We start from the raw sequence: 19468 nt of genomic DNA on the forward strand, positions 1-19468 counted from the left end.
TGACACCTTGATCTTGGACTTCCCAGCCTGTGAGAAATAAATTTCTGTTGCTTATAAGCTACCCAGTGTATAGCATTTTGTTATAACAGCTCAAATGGACCAAGAGAACTAATCTCATGGATGCATTAGTTATGTATTCAAACTTCATCACATTAAGCAATATCATGTAAATGTCAAGACCTGATGAAATCATTTCAGTATAAAGATTCTGCCCAATAAAGGAAAAATGATGCTGCTTGAAAGTGTCAATTGGGTCTGCTCCAATTCAAACATGTCTCATTAATAATACCTAAAAGAACTCTATGAATTCAGGACATTGTGGGAAACAAAAAGATTCATGAATAGAACTTCATCACCTTATGGACTGCATCACATACAATTTACTGACAAATTAAACAAATGTATATAGCACACAATCAATAAATACCGTGTTCCCCCCAAAATAAGACCTAACCGGACCATCAGCTCTAATGCTTCTTTTGGAGTAAAAATTAATATAAGACCTGGTGGTATATTATACTATGTTAGATAAGACCCAGTCTTATATTATAGTAAAATAAGACCGGGTCTTATATTGATTTTTGCGCCAAAAGACGCATTTGAGCTGATGGTCCGGTTAGGCTTATTTTCGGGGAAACAGGGTAGTTGAAATTATATTGAGCTTTTCATCCCAGACCAGTGCTTGGCATAGAGTAGGCATTCGATAAATCTCACGAATGATCAAAACCTTGAAGGTATGATGAAGCAGTATGCTGCGGCATTCAAAACCTACTCCATATTAAAAGACATTATTGAAGTCTGTAGGCAAAATGGGAGGGGTGTCACTGTCTTCATTCAGGCTCTGCTACAGTCCCTTCTTCTATGACTCTATCTGTATAGTTGTGTACTTTTAAGCCTATTTGTCTGTTTCAGTTTTCCAAAGTGCTCTAAACTGAACGTTCTGTCATGATTTTTTACAGGACACATTTGGAGAGCTTTCATTGAGATTGCTTAAACGTCAGCCTGTATATCAGGCTTCACGCTTCATCACCTGGATTCACACCTAAATTATTCAAATCAATGTACGATCTTGAGAAATTCGAACCCCAATGTGGTAACAAACTCTAGCAAGTCTTCCATTAGCACAAGGCCATATCCCTAGGATGTCAAGTCCCAGCCCCCTTAGAAGGCCTGCCTGAGAAAGCTCAATGCTACCAAAAGAACTTGCTGTTCGTTCAAGCCAAAGCCTGACTATGGGCTCCTGATCTCCTTTTCCTCCATCTACTTTAGCAAATTTGTAATTGTGTATTTTTTCTCTATCCCTTAAAGCTGAGAGCCATCCTTTTGAAATGTAGTCATTAAGGAAGAGCCCATCTCCAATTCTTTGTGCCAGGGTAAGCGCCTAACTTTGGTAAGTACAAGTTAGCAACCACAGCTGACCTAAATACATTGATCAACCTCCCTCCCAACCAATATCTTCAGTAATTTAAAAGCTTCCCACATTTTGTTTCCACAGAGATGAGCTCAGTTTACACTTAAGTCTCTCCCCTATTGCAGTAACCTGACTAAAATCTGTCTTGCCACTCCAATAAATGTCCAACTCTGTTTCTCCTTGTTCAGGGGTCAAATTTCCTTGTCTCATATATAATCTTCCCTTCTACTTCTAAGAAAGTTTAAATTATTAGCAGTGGTCTTCCCCAGCTTTCTGATTCACAATCAGCATACTTGTACACACTGATACATACTTTTGTCTTCTTTCTTCTGATTTTAGAGGTGCTATCTTTCCTGTTCAAGACCAATACATTTACATATGCTCAGGTATCCATTTATTTTTCTCTCAGCTGGGACCTATCTTTATCATTCCCTCCTTTTTTATATCACACGTCCTTTAAACTGGCTTCTTCTCAGCCTACCAACATACTCAGGGGCTTCCAAAGTGAAAAAAATGTTAAGCTCTCTCTGATCTTATGTTCTACTATTTACATAAGATTTCCCTCCTTGTCTTTTTAGCCATGATTCTTCATGAATTATCTCTACTTTTCAACTCCCATTTTTTAATATCTACCCACTTCTCATTTTACTGAAAGACCTCTCAACAAATCTCATGAACACATGCTCACTAAGTACTAAGAGTTTCCTAAATGCTGATCCCAAGGGAAACTTTTTGCCCTATTTTATTGGGTCTCTGTGTTGTATTTAAATGTGCAAACCTTTAACACATCCCTGCAATGCTTCCTTTACTCCCTTGGCTCTGTGAGACTTTGCCTTCATTTTTATTCTCTTTCATGGACTCTTCTTTCTCTACATGTGTATAATATATTGTCTGTAGATTTCTAACCTTGGTCCTCTTCTCACCTTTTGGTCCCTGCATGAACAATATCACTAGTCTCATGATTTCATTATTTACTGTAAAAAATAAATAAAATACAAGCAAATAAAGGGGGGGGGGAGGTCCACCTTAAAAATGTCAATTAATCTACCAGATAATTAACCAAATTTATTTTTTGGAAATAGGAATATTAAAATGGCAAAAAAAAAATCAACTGACAAACATCTAATGGGCATGTGACATCAAAATCAGATATGGCTGATCTTGCACCATTCTATTTATGAGCAAAATTCTAGTTATTTAGCAAATTTTAATTAAAAGTAACGTGTGTGTGTGCACATGAGTATATTAACGATGCTGGTATTCAGAATTTCTTGAGTTTCAAGTGACAGAAATTCAATTCAAATTGTTTTTTGAGAAGTTAAGGAGTACATATTGCTTGGATCAAGAGGTCAAAGTGTGACATTCTCTCTCTCTCGGCTCAATTTTTCTATGTGTCACATTGATTTTTGGGCTGAATGTCCTCAACTGGTAACAAAGATGTCTATCAACTCATACTTATATATCCTACGAGCTAAGCAATTATATCTAAAAGAGAGTACAGTTCTGTCAATATATTCACAGAAGTTTCAAGAGGGGTTTGCAATAGTGTCGCAAGTCCACCCTAAAGAATCTAGTACGACCAGGGGTGTGCAGAACTCTATCTAGTTTTGAATCATAACCTCCATCAATGGTCTAAGGAGATTGTCAGCCTTATCAGAAAATTATGGATTGAGAAGAGTGAAGAATAGTTTCCCAAGGTAAATCAGGGTGCTGTGTTGCCAGAAAATTCATCTATGATCATACTTCACATCTGAAGACTGATTTTTTTATCTTCTCAACAATAGAAATTATTTAGACTTTATGAATGAGCAAAACAAAATGCAGGGAGATAAATTCAAAGTCACATAGTAAAAAGCAATATTAATTTACAGCTCCCACTTTAAGGGCAATATTCTTTACACTATGCAATGATTTTAATTCTCCTGCTCAGTAAGAATAAGAGACTACATTTTTCCAGAGTGTGAAAGAAAAACACTTTACTGAAAGCTTAAATTTATGCAAATACAAATATATAGTTTTGTGTTCTCACATATTCAGAATATAACAATGGACAACACAATAGAAAGCGGTATTAAGACAGTCATAGAGTCAACCTCTTAATGGACAATTCCACTTTTACCTTGGTGTTAACATATATGAAAATCTTCTCCAAATGGTCCAGAATTTCTTCCAACCCAGCTCATGCCAAAGTCTACAGGTAAGAAGCAGCAATTCTCTGTGCAAAGCTTGATATCATAACATCACCATGGCAACAATATCCCTGAAGAAAGGAGATGCAAATTTTGGATCTGGAAAATTAATCAGTTTCAGTGACAATTTATTTACTATCTCTGGCAAGTAGTGCAAATCCACCTAAGATCCCTGACAATCTTCCGGTGTTTATTTCCATTAACACAGACTAGAGATCTTGTTAAGAAAACAAATTTTTCCCAAACTAAAATCACAAACTTTTTATTCCTAGGGCATTTTGCAGGAAGTACCCATTTATCACATGTAGTATAAACTTTTTTTTTAATTGCATAAAATAGGTAATCTTTCCACATATTGTTTCTCAGCGATCTTATTTTTTGACCTGATGCCTTAAATGTCTATTAGTTGCCATCAGATTTATGCTTAATAAAAATGTCTTGAGAAAGAAGATGACATGAGTAGAGAATAAGAAAATCCACTCAAAATATATTTTAAAGAAGGAAAAATGTGTACTTTTCAGCCTAACCTGTGGCTGTAGCTGTCAAGACCCAATTGAAAGAAACAGAAGTCCATTTTATTGAGATATGGCAGGATGTAGTGGAAAAGGCACAGACTGGAATAAAATAAATTGGTATTTAAATCCTAGCTCCACTGATTGATAGACATAAAATGGGCATGTCTTAACAGCTTTTAATCCCAGTTTCCTCATGTAAAATAGTGATTAAAAATATCCCAGTTTTCTAAGATTATAGAACACATTAAAAATGATGTATGTTTAACTGCTTGGCACACAGTACATGGTCAGAAAAAGACAAATAAAAGCAAATCATTGCTGTTTATGATAACCTCTGTACTTAGTTTTGCAAACACCTGAGCTCCTGAACTTTCACTTCTTGCTCACTTCTGACAACTTTGAGCCTGGACTGACCCTCCCTGGCACTTATGGTTACTACACTGAAATCCTGGCACCTAGAATGATGTTTCTTTGAGCCAGACTATACCCTCTACTCTGCTCGGCTCATAGATTAGTAATTATGTATCTTTCCCACTCACATCTGGTCTTCTTTGTCCTCCCATCCTTGAGGGCTCACACTGACACATCCTCAATGCCTTGATTCAGAGCCAAAATGGGATCCATAATGCTAATTGAAGAATTACAAACACTATAAGACCTGGACATCAAGGTAAAAGGAGTTTGCGTTAACCACTAGCTGCTCACCACCATTTTGAACCCTGTCCTCAGGGTCCACCTCCTATGCCTGATACCTTGGCTTACAGATGCTCCAATCTTGAAAGCCTCCTCTTTTTTCTATGCTCTCTATGTGGCTTTCTAGTTTCACTTGGCTAGAACTAGATCTTAGCTTATAACTTTTAAGAGAATATTTTTAATAACCTCCTTCATAGCAAGCTCTCTATAAATTACTTAGTTTAGCTCATTATCGCTCCATGGTAGATTTGAAATTCTAATGAGATGCTTCTCTGAACTTTAGGTATATAGTAGCTATCCTCAAGCTATTTCTGCATACCTGAATGACAGATTATGCATTCTTCTTCCTCTGAGTATAATTTCACATAGAAACAATTATCTATGCTTAACAACAAAGATAGAAATATCAACTGCTATTTTTTATATAGTGTTGAAAAGAGGGGTCCTATCAAGGATACCCAATTGTGAAGTTGGAGATGCTTCTCTTTCATCCTCTTAAAGTTCATTTGGTTGCAAGTAACAAATTACTGGAAGTATTTGCAGTTTCCATAAACCTAGAGATATGAGTCTTAATGAATGGAAGAGGACAGTAAAAGATAGGACACAAATAATAATCGTGTTAGCAATAACCTGTAAAATGAGAGGCCAGTGATTCTCAAGTTCTAACTTTTCTAAAGTTCTCATATAGAGTTATTAATTAAAAGACATATATATAGCAAAATTTGACTGGCAACATCTTAAAAGTAATATATAAAATTTTCAAACAAAGAAAGTAAAATAAATAAATAAATCCAATGAGGCAATATGGGGTGGGGGGGCGAAGGAAGCAGAGGATAAGAAAGGAACAAATGGAAAGCATCATTTAAGATGTTAGAAATAAGCCCATATACCCACAGCAATCATAATAAATGTAAGTGAACTAAAATAGCAGTTTATAAAACAGAGATTGTCATTGTAGGTACTAAAATTTATATGCTGTTTATAGGCGTCAATGCTAAAACAAAGACACTGAAATGGTGAGAAAAAGGATGAAACGTAGTTAAGCTACATTTTATAAGATAAAATCAGCTTTAAGAATAAGCATTCTTAGTAATAAAAAATGTCACTAGATAGAATAGTGAAGAAGTTCTAAAATTACTTTAGATATGTTATAGAACTGAACAAATAAGTGATGTTTTGGGGAGCCAGTTTTCTCACAGTGGAAGAACGCACAAACACACACACACACACACACACACACACACACCCCACATACACAACAAAAATATACATAAACACATAAACACATGCCTACATAGATATTTTTTAAATCATGGAAAAAGAGAGAAGCACAAATATAAAATAATTAGAATCAAAACAGATCATAGCAGAGATATAATCATATTTTGAAGATAATAAGAAAATATTTTGAATTACTATGCCAATGAATTTGAAAACTTGAACAAATTTATATTTTCCTGTAAAATTACTTATCAAATGTAACTTAATAAGAAATTAAAAACTATACATATCTGAAACCAAAAGTAGTTAAAATTCTACACCCTAATTAACATCAATGCACCTACCATAGGAGCACCTAACTATCTAAAACAAATATTGACTGACACAAAGGCAGAGATTGACAGTAACACAATCATAGCAGGGGACTTTTAACATCCCATTGACACCAACGGACAAATCTCCCAGACAGAAAATCAACAAGGAAACAACAACCTTAAATGACACACTAGACCAGATAGATTTAATTGATATTTTTAGAACATTTCACCCCAAAGCAGCAGAATATACATTCTTTTCAAGTGCACATGGAACATTTTCCAAGATAGACCACATGTTAGGCCATAAAACAAGTCTCAATAGACTTAAGAACACTGTAATCATACCAAGCATCTTCTCTGACCACAATGGTATGAAACTAGAAATCAATTATAAGAAAAAAAAAAATCTGAAAACACATGGAAGCTAAATAACATGCCACTAAATAATAAATGGTTCAACAATGAGATCAAGGAAGAAATCAAAAGATACCTTGAGACAAATGAAAATGAAAACACAATGACCCCAAATCTATCAGACACAGCAAAAGCAGTACTGAGAAGGAAATTCAGTAATTAAGGCCTACTCAAGCAACAAGAAGAATCTCAAACAGTCTAACTTTACACCAAAGGAACTGGAAAAGCAATAGCAAACAAAGCCCAAAATGAGTACAAGGAAGGAAATAAAGATCAGAGGAGAAATAAATGAAATAGAGGATGAAAAACCAATACAAAAGGGCAATTAAACCAAGAGCTGTTTCTTTGAAAAGATCAATAAAATTGACAACCTTTAGCCAGACTTATAATGAAACACAGAAAGAAGACCCAAATAAATAAATTCAGAAATGAAAGAGAAGTGACAACAACAAACTCCACAGAAATACAAAAAAAAAAAAAAAATCAATAAAATACTACAAGCAATTATACACCAATAAATTGGACTACCAGGAAGAAATGGATAAATTCCTAGAAGCATACAATCTTCTTAGGTTGAATGAAGAAGAAACAGAAAATCCGAACAGACCGATTACTACCAATGAAACTGAATCAGTAATCAACAAGCTCCCAACAAACAAAAGTCCTAGGCCAGATGGCTTCATAGGTGAATTTTACCAGACATTCAAAAAGAACTACAACTTATTCTTCTCAAACTATTCCAAAAAATTCAAGAGGAGGAAAGGCCCCAACCTCATTTTATGAGTCCACCATTATCCTGATTCCAAAACCAAACAAAAGCATTACAAAAACATAAAGAAAGAAAACTATAGGCCAATAACCCAAATGAACATAGATGCAAAAGTCATTAACAAAATATTAGCAAACTGAATTCAGTAATACATTAAAAAGATCACACACCACAGTCAAGTGGGATTCATTCCTGGCATGCAAGTTTGGTTCAATAGCTGTAAATTAATTGTGATACACAACATAAACAAACTGAAAAATAAAAATCATATGGTTATATCAAGAGATGCAGAAAAGCATTTGACAAAATCCAGTATCTATTTATGATAAAAAAAAATAAAACTCTCAACAAAGTGGGAATCGAGGGAACATATCTCAACATAATGAAGTCCATATATGACAAACCCATAACTAGGGCCATACACAATGGGGAAAAGCTAAAAACATTCTCCTTAAGATCAGGAATAAGATAAGGATGTCCACTTTCACCACTTCAATTCAACATAGAACTGGAAGTCCTAGCCACATCAATCAGACAAGAAAAAAGAAATAAAAGCCATCCAAATTGGAAAGGAAGAAGTAAAACTGACATTATTTGTAGATGGCATGATACTGTATATGGAGAACCCCAAAAAATCTACCAAAAAACTATTAGAACTGATAAATGAACTTGGTAAAGTAGCAGTATACAAAATTAATATTCAGAAATCAGCTGTATTTTTAACACCAACAACAAATTATCAGAAAGAGAAATTAAGAATACAATCCCATTTAAAATTGTATCAAAAATAAAATACAGTACAGTACAATACAATAATACAATACCTAGGAATGAATTTAACCAAAAAAGTAAGAGGTCTGTACTCAGAAAATTGTAAGACATTGAAAAAAGAAATTAAAGAAGATGCAAATAAATAATACATACCATACTCCTGGATAGAAAGAATTAATATAGTTAAAATGTTCATACTACCAATATATAGCAATATATAGATTCAATGCAATTCCTATCAAAATACTAATGGCAATTTTCACAGAACTAGAACAAATAATCCTAAAATTTATATAGAACAGTAAAAGACTCCAAATAGCCATGGCAATCCTGAACAAGGCTGGAGGTGTCATGCTACCTGATATCAAACTATACTACAAGGCCATAGCAATCAAAACGGCATGTAATTGGCATAAAAGCAGTCACATCGATCAATGGAACAAAATAGAGAGCCCAGAAATAAATCCATACCTATATGATCATTTAATCAATGACAAAGGAAGCAAGACTATAAACTGGGGTAAACACAGTCTATTCAATAAATGGTACTGGGAACTGGACAGATACATGCAAAAAAAGAAAAATAAAGAGAGAGAGAAAGAAAGAGGAAGGAAGGAAGGAAGGAAGGAAGGAAGGAAGGAAGGAAGGAAGGAAGGAAGGAAGGAAGGGAGAATAAAAAGAAAGGAACAAAAAGAAACCAGACCACCTTCTTCTTCCATATACAAGAATAAACTCAAAATGGATTAAAGACTTAAATGAAGGCCTGAAACCATAAAACTCCTAGAAGAAAATATAGGAAGTAAACTCTCAGACATTACCTTTAGTAATATTTTTATTGATATATCTCCTAGGGCAAGGGAAACAAAGGAAAATATAAACAAATGGGACTACATCAAACTAAAAGTTTTTGCACAGCAAAGAAAACCATCAACAAAACAAAAAGACATCCTACTGAATGGGAGAAGATATTTGCCAATGATACATCTGATAGAAGCTTAATATTCAAAATATATAAAGAACTCATATAACTTAACACAACAAAAAACAAACAATCCAATTAAAAAATGGGCAGAGGACCTGAATAGCCATTTCTCCAAAGAGGACATACAGATGGCCAGTAGACATATGTAAAGACGCTCAACATCACTAATAATTAGATAAATGAAAATAAATGCATATCTGTCAGAAAGGCCATCATCAATAAATCAACAAACAACAAGTTTTGGCAAAAATGTGGAGAAAAGGGAACCCTTGTGCACTATTAATGGGATTGCAAATTTGTGTAGTCACTATGGAAAACAGTATGGAGGCTCCTCAAAAAATTAAAAATAAAACTACCTTATGACCCGGAAATTCCACTCCTATGTATTTATCCAAAGAAATATAGAACACTAATTCGAAAAGATATATGCACCCCTATATTTACTGCAGCACTATTTACAATAGCCAAAATATGGAAACAACTGAAATGCACATCAATAGACGATTAGAAAAAGAAATTATGTATACGTATACAATGGAGTATTACTTTGCCGTAAAAAGGACTAAAATCTTACCATTTGCAACAACATGGATGAAATAAGTCAAACTAATGAAGACAGATACCTTGTAATCTAACTTATATGTAGAATCTAAAGAACAGAATAAATGAACAAACAAAACAGAAAAAAGACTCATAGATACAGAGAACAAACTGATGGTTGTTAGATGGGAGAGGGGTCCTGGGTGAGAAAGGTGAAGGGATTAGGAAGTACAAATTGGTAGTTACAAAATAGTTATGGGAATGTGAAGTACACTATGGGGAATAGAGTCAATAATATTGTAAAAACTACCTATGTATAATGTCAGAAGAGTACTAGATTTATCAAAGGAATCTCTTCATAAATTATATAAATGCCTAACCGCTATGCTGTATACCTCAAACTAAAATAAAATAATACTGAATGTCAACTATAATTTTTAAAATATAAGTAGCCACAGGATATAAAGTACAGCATAGGGAATATAGTCAATGGTATTGTAATAATTATGTATGATGTCAGATGGGTAGTAGACTCGTGGTTATCACTTTGTGAGGCGTGTAAATGTCTAATCACTATGTTCTTTTGTACACGTGAAACTAATAATAAAAAAATTTAATTAAAAATAGTTAAAATTCTAACCATTACACTAGTAATTTATACTAATGTGCAAATGTTTTTTACAAACTTTTCTAGAGAACAAAAAAGGAGCAAATCTTCACTAAATTATTTTATGATCAGACAAGAACAGTATGAGAATGAAAAATTATAGGTAATCCCTCTCACAAAATAATGCACATATCCTAAATAAAATGCCAAGACAAATTTTAATATATAAAAACATAGTTCATTATAATCAGTTTGAATGCCTATTAGAGACATTAGGATGGTTTAATATTAGGCAACCAATTAGTGTAATTTTCCACATTAATTTTGAAGAAAAACATATAGCTATCTTAAAGGATGAATTAAAGCATTCAATAAAATTTAACATCTATTTATAGTAAACATTAAGTCTAGAAGGGAATTTACTTAACCTGATAACTACATATCTACAAAAATCTATGGTAAACATCCCAACTAATAATGGAAAAAAAAACAAAAAAACCACACATTTCTTTAAAATCAAGAATGATACAAGTATGCCAATAAATTTGCTGGTTTGAAAAGTAAGCCCTGTAAAAAAATAAGTAAATAGAGGAATGAATAGAATAACATGTGTGATAATTTTATGGAGAAAATTATAAAACTTTTTGAAAGTATTAAAGAAGATAAATAATGGATAAATATATCATGGTTATACATAGGAAGATAATAGTTAAAGATATTAATTTTCTCAAATTGATCCATAAATTTATGTAGTTCCAATCAAACTCTGCCAGTGTGGCAGAGTAAAGAAGATGGGAGACAACAGACGTTTGGGCAAAGAGGAAGATTAAAACAGCCCATCCTGGAGGCATGTGCAAAAGGCATCGTGGGCAGAAAAGAGTTAAAGGCATTTCCTGCTGTCCCAGTCTGCACTGTTTCATTGCAAAGTCACATTCATAGAGTTTTTGTTCTTTTGGGAGACAAGATAAAAAGAAAAAAGAAAAAGAAATGTTAGAGCAAATAGTGTTTTCTGGGGCAATCTCTTGCAGCACTCTCTTCTTGTCCAGAATGATAGGAAAAAGATCAATATCTTCTGTGAGAACACAAGAGCCCCTCTGTGGTTTCATCAAATCCCCTATGATAGGTCTTATTGCAACAGATCTGTCTCTCTCCTTCCTGGCACTTAGCATAACAGCAATTTTGAATTTTTAAAAACATGATTACTTGATTTTCTATAATGCTGGACTATAAAAACCACAAGACCAGAGCTGTGCTTGTTTTTCCTACCTTTGGGTCTTCAGTACCTAACACAATGACTGCCACATGAATATGTCTCAGAGAAGAGCGCATAAATGATAACAGTATTATCAGCTAAATAGCTACATACATTGAGATACACTGTCTTATATAATCTTTACAACAACCCTATTTTACATACAAGATAGCTGAGTCTTTGAGAGCTGGAAAATAGCAGGTTTAAGATTCAAATCCAGGTCTATCTGCTTTGCTGCAGGTACAGTCTTAGCTGTACCATGTTATAATAATATCCATGCTCTTAATGGAAAAGGGGGAGATGGTTGACACAGCAAGTTTGCAGAAATTGCAGGGGATGGAAGCAAGAAACAGAATGAAGAATCATTTTTAGCAAGTCCCTCTGACACCAAATGGAGAAGTGCAGAATTCTTGCCACTGTCTATTCTATAATGACAAATTGGGAATTACTTAAATATCCAAAATAAGAAAACTGTGAAGTCAATTATGGCACACCTGTGTGATGGAATACTATTTAGTCATGAAAATTCATGTTTTATAAGAAAATGGGAAAATGTTCAAGATACTTCATTAGGTAGAAAAGGCAGATTACAAAATAGGCTACCTACTGTATAACTCAGTTTTCTTGTTAAAGTATATTTTTCAATATGTTTTAACAAATGGCACACACACATACACACACACACACACACACACATTTTAGGAGGATATACACCAACATGTTAATAATGGTGTTATAGGTAGTCGAATTATGGATAAGTTTAATTTTCCTATTTTTTTATTTTTCTGTATTTTCTATAATTATCATATGCTACTTTTAAATTGTTACAAAAATAAAATAGAATAAACCAAAATATTAATTGTAGTAATAATGATTTTCTCTGTATTGTAAAGTAATTGTTTTATTTATGTATTAATACTCTGTATTTAAAAATAATTAAAGCAACAAAAAAGATTTGTAAGACTGAAATAAGTCAAATGTCCCTTTCAATACACTTTCACAACACTCAAGTTGCAAATAGAATTACCCTCTGTTTTCTCCCACTCCTCCCTGCTGCCCAAATTGATGTTCTTAGCAACTACTTACAACATACATTCACAGTTGCATTCATTTTAGGATTCCAGTCATTTGTCTAACCTATGGACCCAAAATATGGGCCCTAAAATAAACAAAAAGCCTGCCTCCATAACATTGCTAACATCCCTGAGTTCCTATGTACGTACTCTGTTTAGCTTCACAGCCAATATTTGCCTTTTGGCTGCCCTAGGTCCTGGCTTCATCCCCAGATTAGGTCTTGGCCTCTGTAGGAGTCAAACAACTGCTGAAAACAGAGACTTAGAAGCCAAAAGACCGGCAAAGAAGAGCTTGAAGAATAAGCCGGTTGCTTAGCTAGCCACCAAGTTGGCTCTGGCGGAAGGAGGCAGAACAGAGGCTCCTGTCAACCATCAATGGGATTCCAGGGTGGACCACAGAACATCGCCATAAGCTGCAGGGAGTTCAGAGGTGGGACTGTTCCAAAACTAAACCTTGACGACAACCTCCCTACATTTTTTCTCTTTTGCTGATGTTCCATGAGGATCTTACGTTTTATCTCCTGCTCTCATAGTGCTTTCTCCTTTTCACACCCTTCAAGGGTTACTGTCACTATTAGCAGGTAATCAAATTCCTTTCTGCCTTGTTTACTGTCCCAGTAGAACAGGAGTTAGCCTAGTTCCCCTAAAAGTCTATACCCAGGGTAGTGCCAGCCTGAGAGGTTTATAGGTCCTAATAGGATGCTCCTCAACCCTCCTACAAACTCTATGGAAACCAGAGCTCCTAGGAAGCCCAAGAGATTTGCTAAAATCTGAGGTTTACCTCACATCAGCTTTCCTATGTACATAGATGAAAAGTATTGTGTAACAAAGAACAAAAGAGTGTTAAGTAAATATGTAGATGTGGAGTACTGAGCAATAAAAGACAAGGAAACAGCCAGTCCTGGGAATCAGAGGCAGCAGTTTCAATACAATCCTCCCACAATCCCCATCTCTAAATGCAAGTGGGAGAAAAACCTCTCCCAATGGAATCACTGGGTTAATCTAGCATTTTGTTTCAGAAAGGGTTTCCCCTTCCAGAAATGTCCTCCATTCTCATGTATTATTTTACTATTAATTTAACCTAAGCCAAACATTTAATTTTAATACTGCTCCACCTAGTTTGCTGGGATATTCTATATGTCTATGCATTTAAAAATAAATTCACAAGTAATCCTTGTGGTGTTAGAACCATTTAGTGTCTTGACTGTGATAGCAAATACATGAACCTACAGAGATAAAATGTGTAGACATTAACACACACATGCATACCAATGAGTACAAGTAAAACTGGGGAAATCAGAACATGATCTCTTGACTGTATAAATGTCAATATTTTGGTTGTGATATTATGCAATATTTTTGCAAAAAAAAGAAGTTACTTTTGGGGGAAACTAGGCAAAGTGTACACCATATGTGAACCTGTAATTATCTCAAATAACAAATAATCTTTAAAAATAATAGTGAATAAAGCTGACATCCTGCTAAATAAAACATTGTATCCCCTTTGTTTTTAAAATGTGCTTCATAACTGCCTAGAATTTCAGGTTCAAATTTCATATCCTCTCATTGCTTGGAGTTTTGCAGAGGAGTGTGGCTACCCCAGGATATATCCATGGGTATTTTAAGGCACCCATCCCAGATGCACCCCTCTTTCCTTACCTCTACATGAACTGCGTGAGATATCTCAAATGTACACTGTAGGTGCCCAGTGGAACATACAAGCTCCATCCACACCCCTGCCACTTCTCAAGCAGCCCCTCCTTGGCTATCTTGGGCAGGCTCAGAGCCCTAGATACTCAGAGCTGGTGTGTGGGCGAGCGGGGTTGGGTGGGAGGGGAGAGGCAGGACACTGCACCCTCTGGATGGGAACCTCTCCTTGGTCCTGCTAACTCTTCATACCTTGAGAAGGGGTATAGTCAAAAAAGGGCAGAATAGGGCCTCTCTCATGAAAATCTAAGAGGGTTCCAATCATTATTGCCATTTTATAGATAACAAAATTAAGACTTAAAGAAATTATGCCGCAACAACCAATAACTGATAGTAGCAAGTTTCAAGCCAGATCTGTCAGAGTCCAAAGGCCTACTGGAAACCTGAGGAAAATGCCCAATTTATTGCCTTTAAGAAGTCTACCAAAGGCCTTCTTGTCTCCTCACAGCTGCCGTAATTCTGAGCCAAATGTACAAGTTGCCTTTCTCAGGATTTATGTCATTAATTTAATAGGACAGATTAGCATTGGAACTGAATTCAATTCAACAGGCATTCACTGAGAACCTACGAGACAGTCATTTAGACACTGCTCATTATCTGCAAGACCAGCTCATTAATCTTGATTAATTCAGGTACCAACACTACAACATAAAAAATAGATGCTAAACTTAAATATGTGCATTACACAGTCACCATTATAAAGAGTAATGCTTTAGCAGCCATGCTTGAGACACTTTCATGCATTTTGCTCTATTTTTTTCATTATTTCCAGAAATTTCTCTCTAGTCCTTAAAGAAAAAATTAATTAGATAGAATGATATACAAAACTCACCCTCCTTTCCTCCCCAGGTAGGTAGAGGGAAAAGATATAGACACAGTGGAAGGTAGACAGTGGAAAGAAATGAAAGTGGAAGAGAACAATAGAAAGTTTAAGAGTTAGAAATGCTTTTTTAAATTGTCAACTATAGCCCTCGCAGGGCGTCTCACATGTAAACTTTAAAAACATTCAGACATATCTTTGTTCTTTCTGGTTAGAATGTCCTAGTCTGTTCCTTCAAGTGTCCCCCATGTTTTCTACTGATGGAGTGGTTTGACATGGGGGACTGACTTCACCCTACATTACGCTGAGTGAGCTGAATGATCCATCCTGTCAGCTGGGGGGAAAACTTCTTCTTCACACTCAGTGGGATAATAAGTGGGATCCCCAGAAACAAGAAAGGAGGGTAACTTCTTGCCACAGTGCATCATGGACATTTATCACATATCTCCTTTTTTTTTTTTTTTTTTTAAGGAATGAGCAGTTTCATGTGGGGATCGAACTGGCAACCTTGGTGTTATCAGCACCACAGTCTAATCAACTGAGCTAACTGTCCACCCCCTCACATATCTCTGTTAACACTTATTTGTGGAGAGGAGGCTGTAAGAAGAAAACATAAACTTCCAGGTATGGATTTGGGGATCTTTTCTGGCAAACCAAAAGTGCATTTTTCTGGACTCTCTACTACATTTCATTTAGATAAGACTTTGGAGTCAGAAATTTCCAGGTAAGAAAAGTGTTACTTTAGAACATAGAATTGTAGATTTAGGAAATCCTTCTCAAAGTAATGAATTTAGTCTGCAGAATCCATGAATGTTAAGCTACTTAAAAAATACAAAGCAAAGTCACCTGCAATATTTTTCCTAGTAGAAAGTATGCTGGAAGTGAAGGAAATCAGTCGAAGGCATGAGCTGGACCACAAAGGATAAAATAACTGGAGAAAGCAGTGGGTAACGCTGAGTAAGGGGACCAGAGCAAAGATGAGGAAGCAGGAATGTGGGTGATGAGTAACAGTGAGGCAGAGATGGGTTTTCTAGACTTGACAACTGCTATAGCCAAGAATGTGTCCTGTCTCCACACTGACCTGCTCCCTCCTATTCTCAACACTGCCACAAAAACCACCAATGGCTTCCAATCTACTTAAAACTGAAAGACTTACCATACAACCTCCCTCCCCTCCCCCAAGCCTCTCATAATCTAGTTCTGGCTATTTCTTCAATTACATTTCCTATCATTTTTTCCCCCGAGTTTATTCCACTCATGCACTTCGGTCAGCTTGCTATTCAGCAAATATCTCAAGCATGTTCCCACTTCCACAACTTTGTGCTTACTCTCCCCTCTGTCTGAAATGTTCTTTCCGTAAATAGTCAAACAACTCCCTCCCTCAATTATTCAAATTCCTATTCAAACTTCCTTAACCACCCTACCCAAAATAGCACATACATTCACCTAAATTGCTCTTTCCTCCTATCCTTCTTATACCTTCACAATAAGAGTTAGTAACTTTAGTAACTGATGTCATGTTTGTTTATTGTCTGAACCCCATACTGGCTTTAAAATCCATGAGACAGGGACTTTGTTTAGATGGCCTCTGTGTCCTCAATACCCACAACATACCCAGCATGAGGTGAGCACTCAGAAGCATTTGTAGAATGGAGAAATGTAGTAGATTGAGTGGTTCATATTGGAAATTATGGGAGAGAGAAATGTGGCCAAATAGATAAGACAAAATCATCAAAAGACTTAAAACATAAGATGCATTTAGATATGGAGGCAACGGGTTTTCTGTAGAACAGAATTCAAGCTCCAGGACCTGCATAGTTCCTAGCACACAGTAAACCATTCACAAAATATTTTCATGTTGATCTTATGTTGTTTTTTAAACTAAACAGAGAAATTCCTCTTTTGTCTGTGGAGGAGAGACTGTTTGAAGACATGAGTGCTGCCTGACCCGCAAGCTGGACCCGGGCTAGAAGGGAGATTGCTTCCCGAAAACCCCCCTTGGAGACTGTCTCAATATAACTGATATCTGTTCTAACAAACCAGTACCCATCCCCTGCCTCTCTTTATGTGCTGGCTCCTGGAACAAAGCATTGTTCTCACCTGGTCAAGCGTGTAAAGTAATTTCCTGTACCTGGTTGCATTCATTTACTAGTTCTTACGACTATCCCTTCCTTTACCTTATATAATTCTTTGGTGCCTGCCAAGCAGGGATCCATTTCATCTTGCAGCACCTTGTATATAAGTTTCTCTTAATAAACTCTATTAATTACCAAACTGGAATGGTCAGCCTCTTTCTTAGGTCTTTTCTTGCCTTGCTCTTATGGAGGTAGATTTTTCAGTTCTCTAACCTTTCTCTAGGTCTGCATGTACTAACACTGTCACATAATAAGGCAAGGAATATGCAATCACCCAAATAATAAGATTAAAAGTCCCTCAATACCTCTTCACTTGTATAGAACTTGTGAGCAGCTGTGGACTGAATTGTTCTCCTACAAAAAAATTTGTATGTTGAAGCCCTAACTTCCAATATAACTACATCCGGAGATAAGGTTCTTAGGAAGTAATTAAGGTAAAATGAGGTCATGAGGGTGGAGCCCTAATCTGATAGGAATGTGCTCTCATAAGAAGAGAAAGAGATATCTCTCTGTCTCTCTATCACTCTCTACCATGTGAAGACATAGCAAGAAGGTGGCCATCTGCCATCCAGAAAGAGAACCCCGACCAGAAACCAAATCATCCAGTACCTTGATCTTGGAATTCCCAGCCCCCAAAATGGTGAAAAATAAATTTCTGTTGTTTAAGTTACCTAGCCTGTGGTATTTTGCTACAGTCACTTAAGCTGACTAAGATAGGAGTCTTTTGATAGCTCTGTTCCACAAAATGTTAGAGCTTCTTTCCTACTGAAGGACTCTTCTAGGAACTCTACTCTGAGTGCAACAAACTCTATTCTGGTGATGGGTAGTAAATGGGACTGTTTCCCTTTGAGACACTGATTCTAAGTCACATATCTACCACTGAGACATAGAGCATAAGGTCCCCACTATAAGTGACTTCTGAAAATGCTTGGGGAACGATTTCTAATTTCCCTTAGGACAAGCATCCATCTTTCAGAGCTATATTGTGCTTCCTCAGCTGCTTATACCAATGTTCTAAGACACTCTAGAAAAAGCATTTTAAATGGCTTCCATGATCAAAACAATATTTCTAAGTCACGTGTTATCTGCATTTTTTTACTACAGAAAGTAACAATTTTGTCATAAAAAAGTAATTAAAAATGAATTTTAAAAGAAAAACAGGAAACACATATACACACATTATTATATTACAACAATTTTTAAAAAATACATGAGAAAAAAGCATAATAGCAAATCATCAGCAGTTGTCCTCTTGGATGATGTTAGCTAATGCTTACTGAATACTTTCTGGAGCCAGATGGTTTATCTGAGTGATTCAGTTCATCTCACAGCATCCCTATGGTGTATTACTACCCACATCATCTCTATTTTATGAATAAAGAAACTGACGTACAGGCAAGAAAAGTAACACTTCCAAGGTTATATCGTTAGTTGGTGGCACAGCTAGCTAATCTAATCAATTAGACCCTAAAATCTATATAATGCCAAAGATATGGTATTTTATTCCTTCTACTTCCCCACTTTTTATATGATAAGCATGTTTTACTCTACTTTTACAATGAAAAAAAAATTAGATACTCCATATTTCTTGTTTGTCATGCAGAAAAATAAAATAGTATTAGAGTCAATATACTAAATTTAAGGTGATGTACAAAATATTTCCTAAAATTACAACGTGTTTTATAGAATTCTGACTTGCATGAATACAATTCCATTGTCCATTTCTTGCTGAGACCATTTTTATAGAACAGGCAACTGCATATTTCCTGATGGAATGACCCATACCTTAGACAGATAGCCTGCTGTGACCATATCTGCAATCTGAATCATACTTTTCAAAAGAATTAAACTAGAAAAAGAAAAGTACAGAGGCATGAAGAATGTGATTTGGCAAAGAAATTAATGGTGAAAACATTTTACCTTTTAGAATCATTACTGAATTCTACTTAATTTTTAAAATACTTTTTCTTGGGAAAAGTACATCGTGTAAAAAGTGTGGATTTTGAAATGTTATAATTTTCTGAAAGTGATATTAACCCTTTAAGTAGGAAA

General features: G+C 35.4%; 1 long non-coding RNA gene across 2 annotated transcripts in view; it reads left to right on the top strand.

Moving 5' to 3' along the window:
• LOC109455492 (uncharacterized) overlaps positions 1-17506 on the top strand; it is a 110759-nt gene extending 93253 nt beyond the window's left edge. For both annotated transcript variants that reach the window (XR_012494749.1, XR_012494750.1), the window contains exons 4-6: positions 12949-13335; positions 15753-15905; positions 17171-17506. This is a non-coding gene — a long non-coding RNA (uncharacterized LOC109455492). The remainder of the gene's footprint in view (positions 1-12948; positions 13336-15752; positions 15906-17170) is intronic.
• The last annotated feature ends 1962 nt before the right edge of the window (positions 17507-19468 follow it).

Source organism: Rhinolophus sinicus, linkage group LG03 (genome assembly GCF_036562045.2).
Source record: "Rhinolophus sinicus isolate RSC01 linkage group LG03, ASM3656204v1, whole genome shotgun sequence".
In the NCBI taxonomy this organism is placed as follows: Eukaryota; Metazoa; Chordata; class Mammalia; order Chiroptera; family Rhinolophidae; genus Rhinolophus; species Rhinolophus sinicus.